This window comes from Lactuca virosa, chromosome 5 (assembly GCF_052849685.1).
Source record: "Lactuca virosa cultivar CGN04683 chromosome 5, Lactuca_virosa_CGN04683_v6, whole genome shotgun sequence".
NCBI classification, from domain to species: domain Eukaryota; kingdom Viridiplantae; phylum Streptophyta; class Magnoliopsida; order Asterales; family Asteraceae; genus Lactuca; species Lactuca virosa.
Window position 1 is genome coordinate 407,878,500 of NC_136430.1, and position 8,695 is coordinate 407,887,194.

Consider the following 8,695-nt stretch of genomic DNA (forward strand, 5'->3'; position numbering starts at 1 on the left):
AGTAGTACGAGTGTCCTGACAATTGAAAATGATGAACATTCATAATAATCTCTACCAGGTCCTTCTATAATCGCTTGGTGTATACAAGTCATGTATAATTAAGATCGGAAAGACAGTCGACTGAGTGACTCTGTCCTAAATCCACAACCAAACAAGGAACAGGAAGTAAGGCAGAATCACTCACTCTAAGCCTACAAATCTTAATTATAAATGACCCTAGTGTATACACTAAGCCATCATAGTTCACCTGCAAGGATCTTTAGTTTTTATATGAATGATGTGTTAATTTGAACGAAAAGGCCATTTATGATTCTAAATTTTTAATTGTCAAAAACTTTTGTGAAAATTCGACGCTTATTTATTGTTAATTGAAAACGTACCAAAGATACTAGTAGGTTCCTTGTTGCTCCTTATGTCTTGTCATTAATTCCTCCTGTTCCTCCGTCATTCCTCTCAGTTGGACAATCTCTTTTGAGATGTCCTATTTCACCACATGTATGACACACTTGACTTGTACCACCATCGGTTGTTGAAGTGATGTGTTGGGTCGGAGTCCTACAGAAACGCGCTTCTTCGTCATTCCTCGTCTTTGTAAAATCTCTTTTGAAATGTCCAGATTCGCCGCACCCATAACAAGCCTGGCTTATTCCAACGTCGAGAACTTGGGTGGTTGGTTGTGCCGGTGACCTGCAGAAACGAGTGGTGTGCCCCTTTCTGTTGCAGTTCTTACAGTTTATTTTGCGGCAATTTCCTATGTGATGGAAATTGCATTTCTTGCAATTCGGTAGGTTTCCAATATATCGATTTGCTGGTGTAGGGGTAGCAGGAACAACAGCAGGAATAGTAGTAGCACAGAGTGTCTTTATCTGTTGCTTCTTGGTCAACCTTTGGGTCGAACTGCTCCCTTTCTTGACCCATAACTCTCGTTTCTTGTTCTTAGGTTTGTGTTTTGGAGTGTAATTGTAGATGATCACTCGTTGTTTTCCTTGATTGTCACTATGGTTTGAATTGTCGACACTGTTTCTATTTTCATTTGTGTTGTTAGCGTTGAATTGCGCCATGACAGCTGTCACTGCAGCTGTTATGGCAGCTTGGAATGTTGTGGAGTCTATATGTAGAACCGGGGTTTCGTTATTTGGCCGGTTATTTCCATGTGAAGACATGATTCTGATGCATGAAGAGAAATGAGTTCGTAAATAACCAATATAGTTGATAGTTGTACACTATTTATATATATAACAACACAAATTTCTCGTTTTTCTGTACGGTTCTAAATGTTTCGACCGACATCTATGTAATGTTTTTATGGTATTGAGTAGAATTAGGTATTTGTAAAAGTGCTTAAGTTACCAAAACGGAATATTGGTGTCAAAACCTTAGGTTGGATCGGGTTTTATATGTTTTGAAATGGCGTAGTTGATTTACTATTACCAGTTAGGAAGAAAGTGGCGATAAGCCAAACACATATTATGAGTCGTGCAGTCTGTTGCTTCGCATGACGCGTGAACGGTCTCTTCTACTCTGTCCTTAGTATGATTGCCCTAGTTTTAGTTGTAGATATTTGTTGCCTTCTTGTATTCCTATGGTGTGTTTATGTTCGAGGCGGCATCTTTTAACCAATAAGTTTATAAAAGATGAACTGGTGGTAAGACGTCAATAGTGATTATAAATCAGATGTCTTTGAACTATTTACCCTAGTTCAGCATGTATTCTGCAAAGATTTTATAATTGAAGTGTACCACAAGGAATAACTTGCAAAGCGATGATGTGAAATTGGATAGTGATTTTTCAAAGGAAATAAGATGCCTGTCAATTTCATTGGTATAATAGATACTTAGAGTTCGGAAAATTTGACCTTGTAAAAGGTCTACAATATATCAACTTAACGGAAAACTTGACAGCATATAGACCTATCGAGAAATGAAATTTCTAGGTTGTACTATGAAAATGAAAACATCACTATTGTATATACGTAGACTTACTCTATATCCCAAAGAGTGAGTAGAGTATGCTCTACTCGCGAGGAGTGTCGTTTGGTTTCCTATTAGTTTCTATCCTGGATTTAGCCAATTGGCGTTCTATTTCAAACATGCGCCTTTCCATTGATACTTGGCGTTCCCGAAGTTCTCTAACTTCAGTTCGGCTTGCAGCCAGTTCCCTTCGCAAGGCTTCAGTGAGATTCCTGGTTGTTCCATGGTTTTCAGTCACATGGTGTAGGTGAACTGTGTTAACTCTAGTGGTAGCATAAACCTACATGACTCGGTCGATAGCAGCTCTTCCTTGTTCATCCTTACGCGCAACTCGACGAACTAACACAGGGAGGGCTCTGTCTGCTGAGCCTCCTTCATTAAGGTTGTAGAAGCTTCGGTCTCCATTGTAAGGACGGTCCTGAACCTGCTCAGGACTCCACTTATCTAAGTTCACTGCCCATTGTGGTGTCGGACCTTGGAAGTTCTGTCGAGGATCGGTATTTTGGGCAATTTGAGGTGGATTATAGACTTCTGGTTCTGAGTAAGAATCTTCTGGAAAGTCATCTTCGAAGTCTTCTTCAATCCAACCATTGTTTCCTTGATTAGGAAAGTACGGGTCTCCCGGTAGATGAAATCCAGCCATGTTATCTATGCAAGAATAGGGGTGTAAGAGACATCTAATAGACTTAGTAAAGACAAGTAAACAATTTCAAGTTTCCATATAAGAAACTTATAGTTAATCCTTTAATGTATTCTGTATGGTATGACTCATATTGGGTCCTTCTATAACCATAAAGTGTATACCAATTATATATAACTTTGGTTGAATATACCTTCGAATAAATGATCCTACTCTACATCCACATCCAAACAAAGAAAAGGAAGTAAAGCTAAACCACACATTCTAAGTCTATAAAACCTTAATTATATATAACCGTAATATATACACTTAGTACTTATAGATTTACCAGCAAGGGTCCTTTGTTTTCACATAGTTGGTTCTTAGTATTATAGTGCCTAAAATACTCCTATAGTATTTCAAATTTTATGTTATGTTCTTGAGTTCTCTTGTATGAGTAGAGTCGGGAAGGTTTAGAATTGTCGCAACACTACCATCACTCCCAAACACATGTTGGTCGTATCTCAAATAAATATAGTTGATCAGGCTATATTTATCCCGGATATGATTACATAACTGTCCAGGTTTAACTGCAGTGTCCAAAATCCAAATACTTTTATGTTGTTATGACTGTGATGTTGTTCTTGTATATATACGAGTGTTAGTATACTTTTTATAAAATATTTATATTTTAAAAGTATACTTGTAGTCAGAGCTCTTTAGCCCCAATGTATTTATAGTTGTATATCTTTTATGAATTGATATACTGAGTTCACTATCAACAATGCTCTTATACCAATCTGTCACACCCCAAACACAAACGGCGGAAACGTCCGGGGGTGGATGACTTCATGTTAAGTATCACAACACATGCATCATAGTAATCAAAGTACAACAACCATTGCATTAAAGTTTATGTTGGGCTTAAAGTGTTGCGTCATGGGCTCGGTCCTTAGCCCAGTTTTGGATGTCGGTTTGGGCCTGTCCAACCGTGCATGTTTTTCTCTAGGGTTTAGTATTTAAGCTGCATGCATGCAGTCTTTGTGATTAAGGTTTTTATTATTTTCTCACACAAGTTTTGTAAACCCTAGCTCGTCTCTACAATGGAAGTTCTTCATCGAGCTCTGCTGAGGCGTGACTATATTTGAATCATAAGCATATCGTTGATTCTATTCTGTGTTCATAATATTATTGTGTTTGTTTTGTTTGATCTTCATCTTTTACCTGTGAAAGATCTAATCGGTCAGAGATTTATTCTCATCAATTGGTATCAGAGCAGGAGACTGTGTAATTCATACACATCTCTTCTGTCGAAGAAGTTATTAGGGTTTTATTCCGCATTGATTGATATTAATTGAGCCGTCATTCCATATTGACGTATCTCATTAATTGTCGATCTTACTCTAATTGATAAAATTACAAGTCTGATCTTTAAACAGGTAATCGATCAAACGCTATCACAATGCCCATGGATGATTCTCAAACCAATCCAATCAACATCTCTAACAGCATTGGTTCAACAAAAAGGATTCCAATCTTGTATACTCAAGATTATGAAGTTTGGACGCATCATTTTGAAGATTATGTGATCGGATCGGAAGATAATGGGTACTTGATCTGGGAAGCAATCACTGTTGGCCCATTCGCTCACTCAAGCTCCTCAAAGATTGTCAAAACTCAGAAGGAGTACAATCAGCTTGCTAATGATGTAAAAGATATTCCTCAAGATGAGAAGGAAAAGTTTCAATGTAACATCAAGGCCTTGAGGATGATTAGGTTTGCTTTGCAGTCAGATACGTTTCGTTTGGTGAGTTCTTGCGCTACGGCTAAAGAGATATGGGAAAGGCTAAAAGAATTGTATTCCACTGATGCAGATCTGGAACATTCGATTCAAACTCTTTTGCTTTCTGAATTTGGTGATTTCAAACAGAAGCCCGAAGAGAAATTGATTCAGGCTTTTGATCGCTTTAATCACCTCTTAAGTAAGATGATGAAGCATGGGATCGAAAGGAAGGTTATTGAACAGAAGGTTACATTCATGAATGGTCTAAGACCTGAATGGATGGCTGTCGTATCCACTGTTAAAGCACATGAACAGTTTAAATCGTATTCTCTGGCGAAACTGGTGGGAATTTTGAAATCCCATGAAAGTGCACTGTCTAAGGAAACGAATGTGGTTTCTAGTTTGGGTTCGTTAGCCCTTGTTTCTAAAGAGAAAAGTTATGTTGAAGAAGAAGAGGAATTGGATCTTGCCGACTACGATCTAACCAGTGAAGAGTATGCCCTGATGGTGTCCAATCCTAGAAAGTTCATTAAAAGAAAGTTCCCAGCCAACAAGAACCGAAACTGGCAGGTAAGTTACAGCGCTGAAAACGTTAAGGAGGAACCGAAGATAGGATTGAAGTCAGAAGAGTCCAAGAAAGAAGTGAAAATTGGTGGAGACTCAGGATTTGATTGTCATTACTGTGGAGGCAAGAATCACTTTGCCAAAGACTGCATGCTGAAAAAGAAAGCGGAAAAGATAGATGAGGATGATGAGGAAGCGAGCCTCCTGAGACGACTGGAGGAAATCAAGAAAAGAAAGTCAGCTGCTAACAATAAAACTATGAATGCTTTAATTGTACAGGATACAGGCAACCGTGATGAATTCGGTGGCGTGGAAGTATGGTCCACGGATTTAGAGGATGAAGAAGTAAGAAAACCCACTCATGGCAAGGCGATGCTGGTGAAAGAAGAACCTGCTGCAAGAAGGTGTTTAATGGTGACCGAAGGTGTATCTCAGATGAGGGGATATGCAACATATAGTGGGCTGGAAGAAGAGAAGGAGCGAGAGGACATGTGCTTTGCTACAAAACCTGTCAATGCCCAGATCAACGAATGTGATGAGTTGAAAAGGAATTGAATAGCTTGAAATCTAAATTTTCAAGTATAAGTAGTAGTCTCACCCAAACCCGTGTCACAAATTCTAACCTGACTGATTAAATTAGCAGGATATCGTCGAAGAGTGAGGAAAGGAGGATGTGGATTGAGTAGAAGGAGAAAGAGTTGATTAGGTCTAAGGATGAATCCATTTATTTGCAACGAGACAATCTTAAACTTTTAAAACAACGAAATGTGTTTTGTTTGATTGCTAAGAGACTTTATTTTAATATTACTCAATTGCATCTCGATTGTGAAATAGGAAAGAAAATACATCGCATGATTTTACCCTTCCTTGAGTTAAAGGAAGATGAAATCGATGTTGAAGCTTACAACTATGAAAGCGTTGTATCTTCTGATGAGGTCTCACCGGCATACAAAATTGGTCTTGACAAAATTGAGTCCTATATTAAGTCCAAAGACCATAAGGATATGCTTAAAAATCTATTAGACGAAAATGATAGATTGAAGTTAAGAACCGAAACTGTACAGAAGTTTGACTCATTGAATGCCAAACTAAGTTCAGAAAATAAAATTGATGTTGAAAATGCATCTGAACTTAATGAGTATGATGATATGAGTGAAATCTCTGTAGAGGATTTGGTGGATTGTTCTGAATTTGTCAAAAGCGAACCTGAAACACGCAAAAATCTGATTTCTGAAAACTCTGTTGAGTTCGCCCGTTTCTCGAAAGACAAGACCAAAATTCTCAAGGAAAAGGTCGTCGTGTATCAAAAGGTCCAAACTACTTCAAATCAGGTATACAAAGTAGATGGAGCTACACAGCAACAAACAGCCGAACTGACTGCAATAGTAACAGAAGATAATGCTGAAGGCTGTGATGAATTTTTCTGGTCAGCACCCATTGACAACGCTGATGAAACAGTAGGCTTGTCACAGAAAACTTCATGGAGAGTGAAAGGAAGATATGTAGCCGAACCTCTCAATGATCCTACTCGTTTTGATGAGCCTGGCACAAGTGGCACCAAAAGCCCTTCAACTGGACTAGTCGCTGTCTCAAGCGAAACCTCCTTTCTTAAAAGCGCAACTTATGCTCAAGCATCTGAAAAAAGGGCTAATATTCACAGAAATCCAAAACAGGTGAAAGATCGAAAGCATCAAAGGAATGTGAGGTACAAGAAAAACCTTACTGAAAGGAAGCAGTTCTGGCGTTCTCAAAATCCCAACTATGTTCGCTACGAAAAACCTTCTAAGCAAAAAGAGGCAGGAATCGACAATTCTTCCACTCGCACTCATGGCGAAACAAACCGAAAGCAGAGTTTCGGTCCTCAGAAGGGTTTCGGTCCTAAGTATGAACCCAACCGAAAGCAGAGTTTCGGTCCTCAGAAGGGTTTCGGTCCTCTGAACCATCTTGACCGAAAAGAGAGTTTCGGTCCTCAATCACAAAAGGGCCATAACCGAAGAACTCACTCTGTTTCTAAATCTAATTTCTCCAAATCTCATCTTCAGTCTCAGAATGATCAAAAAGGAAAAGAAAAAGTTTGTCCTGAAAATGCAAATGATTCATCAATCCAGCATATTGTTGATCGGAAATATGCAAACGTACAATACACATATTTGGCAACTTCACCTAGCAACAAAGTTAAAGTTTTTACTATAAAAAGAAAAGATAAAACAACTTTGATTAAACGTACTTATTTGGTTGATATCTCTCTTACAAATCCTTGTTCTGTACAAAGCTCACGAGGACCCAAGACTCTTTGGGTTCCTAAATCTGTTTGATTTTTTGCAGGTTATTCGTGACGAGCAGTTTGACGAAGAATGGTATATTGATAGTGGCTGCTCGCGTCACATGACAGGTAGAAAGGAAGAACTGAGAGAGTTTCGATCTCTCAAGGATGGTGGAATAGTGAAATACGGCAACAAATCGTTTGGGACTATCAAAGGCTACGGAATGATTACGAATGGTGATTTCTCAATAAGAAAGGTCGCATATGTTGAAGGATTGCAGCACAACCTTATCAGTGTATCACAGCTAGTGGTTGGGACTGGATTGAAAGTCTCGTTTGATGATGACGGCTCAGAGATTGTTGAGAAGAAGTCCAATAACATTCTGCTGAAATCGAAGCGAAAAAGGGAAATGTATCCTTTAAACCTCAACCCAATTCGAGGTAAACCAGCAGTTTGCTTACTCACTAAGGCTCACTCAGATGACAGCTGGTTATGGCATCGAAGACTCTCTCATCTTAATTTCAAGGATATCAACAAGCTGGTTTTAGAAGATCATGTTCGGGGTCTTCCAGTTCTCAAATTCGACAAAGAACATCTATGCGCAGCCTGTGAAATGGGAAAGCAGAGTAGACAAAGTCATCCCTCAATTATCAATACAAAAGTGATAGAACCATTGGAGTTACTGCACATCGATCTGTGTGGTCCCTCTTCCATTGAAAGCATTGGTGGAAACAAGTACATTCTGGTCATAGTGGATGATTTCTCTCGATTCACATGGGTGTTCTTCTTGAAGCAAAAATCTGAGGCTACTCCAAAGCTCAAGCTCTTCATAAAACAGGTAGAAATTCAACTGAGGAAAGTTGTTCGTAACGTAAGAAGCGACAACGGCTTGGAATTCAAAAACAAAGATTTTGAAGATTTTCTTGCTGAAAAGGGAACGACTCATAATTTCTCAGCCCCATATACTCCACAGCAAAATGGTATCGTTGAAAGGCAAAACCGATCTCTATGTGAAGCAGCTCGAACGATGTTATGCTTCGCATCCTTGCCTTTGTATTTCTGGGCTGATGCAATTGCTGCTGCTTGTTATACTTAGAACAGATCATATCTAAACAAGCGATTCTCTATAACTCCTTACGAGATCTTGAACAATCGCAAACCGAATGTGAAATTCTTCCATGTGTTCGGTTCAAGATGCTTCGTCTTCAACTCTAAAGAGAATCGTAACAAGTTTGATGCTAAGGCTGATGAAGGAATATTCTTAGGTTACTCACTGAATTCTAAGGCATATAGAGTTCTAAACAAGCGCTCTAAGTAGATTGAAGAAACATACTACGTCACTTTTGACGATAGCTATGTTAAGAAGATAAAGACAGCCGAAGGTTCATTGCAGGAAATTTTTCCAAAGACTAGTCAAGTTACAGCCTCCATTTCAAATCTTTTCGAGCAATATATGCTTCTTTTTGATGAGCCTCAAAAGGCAATTGATTCTGAA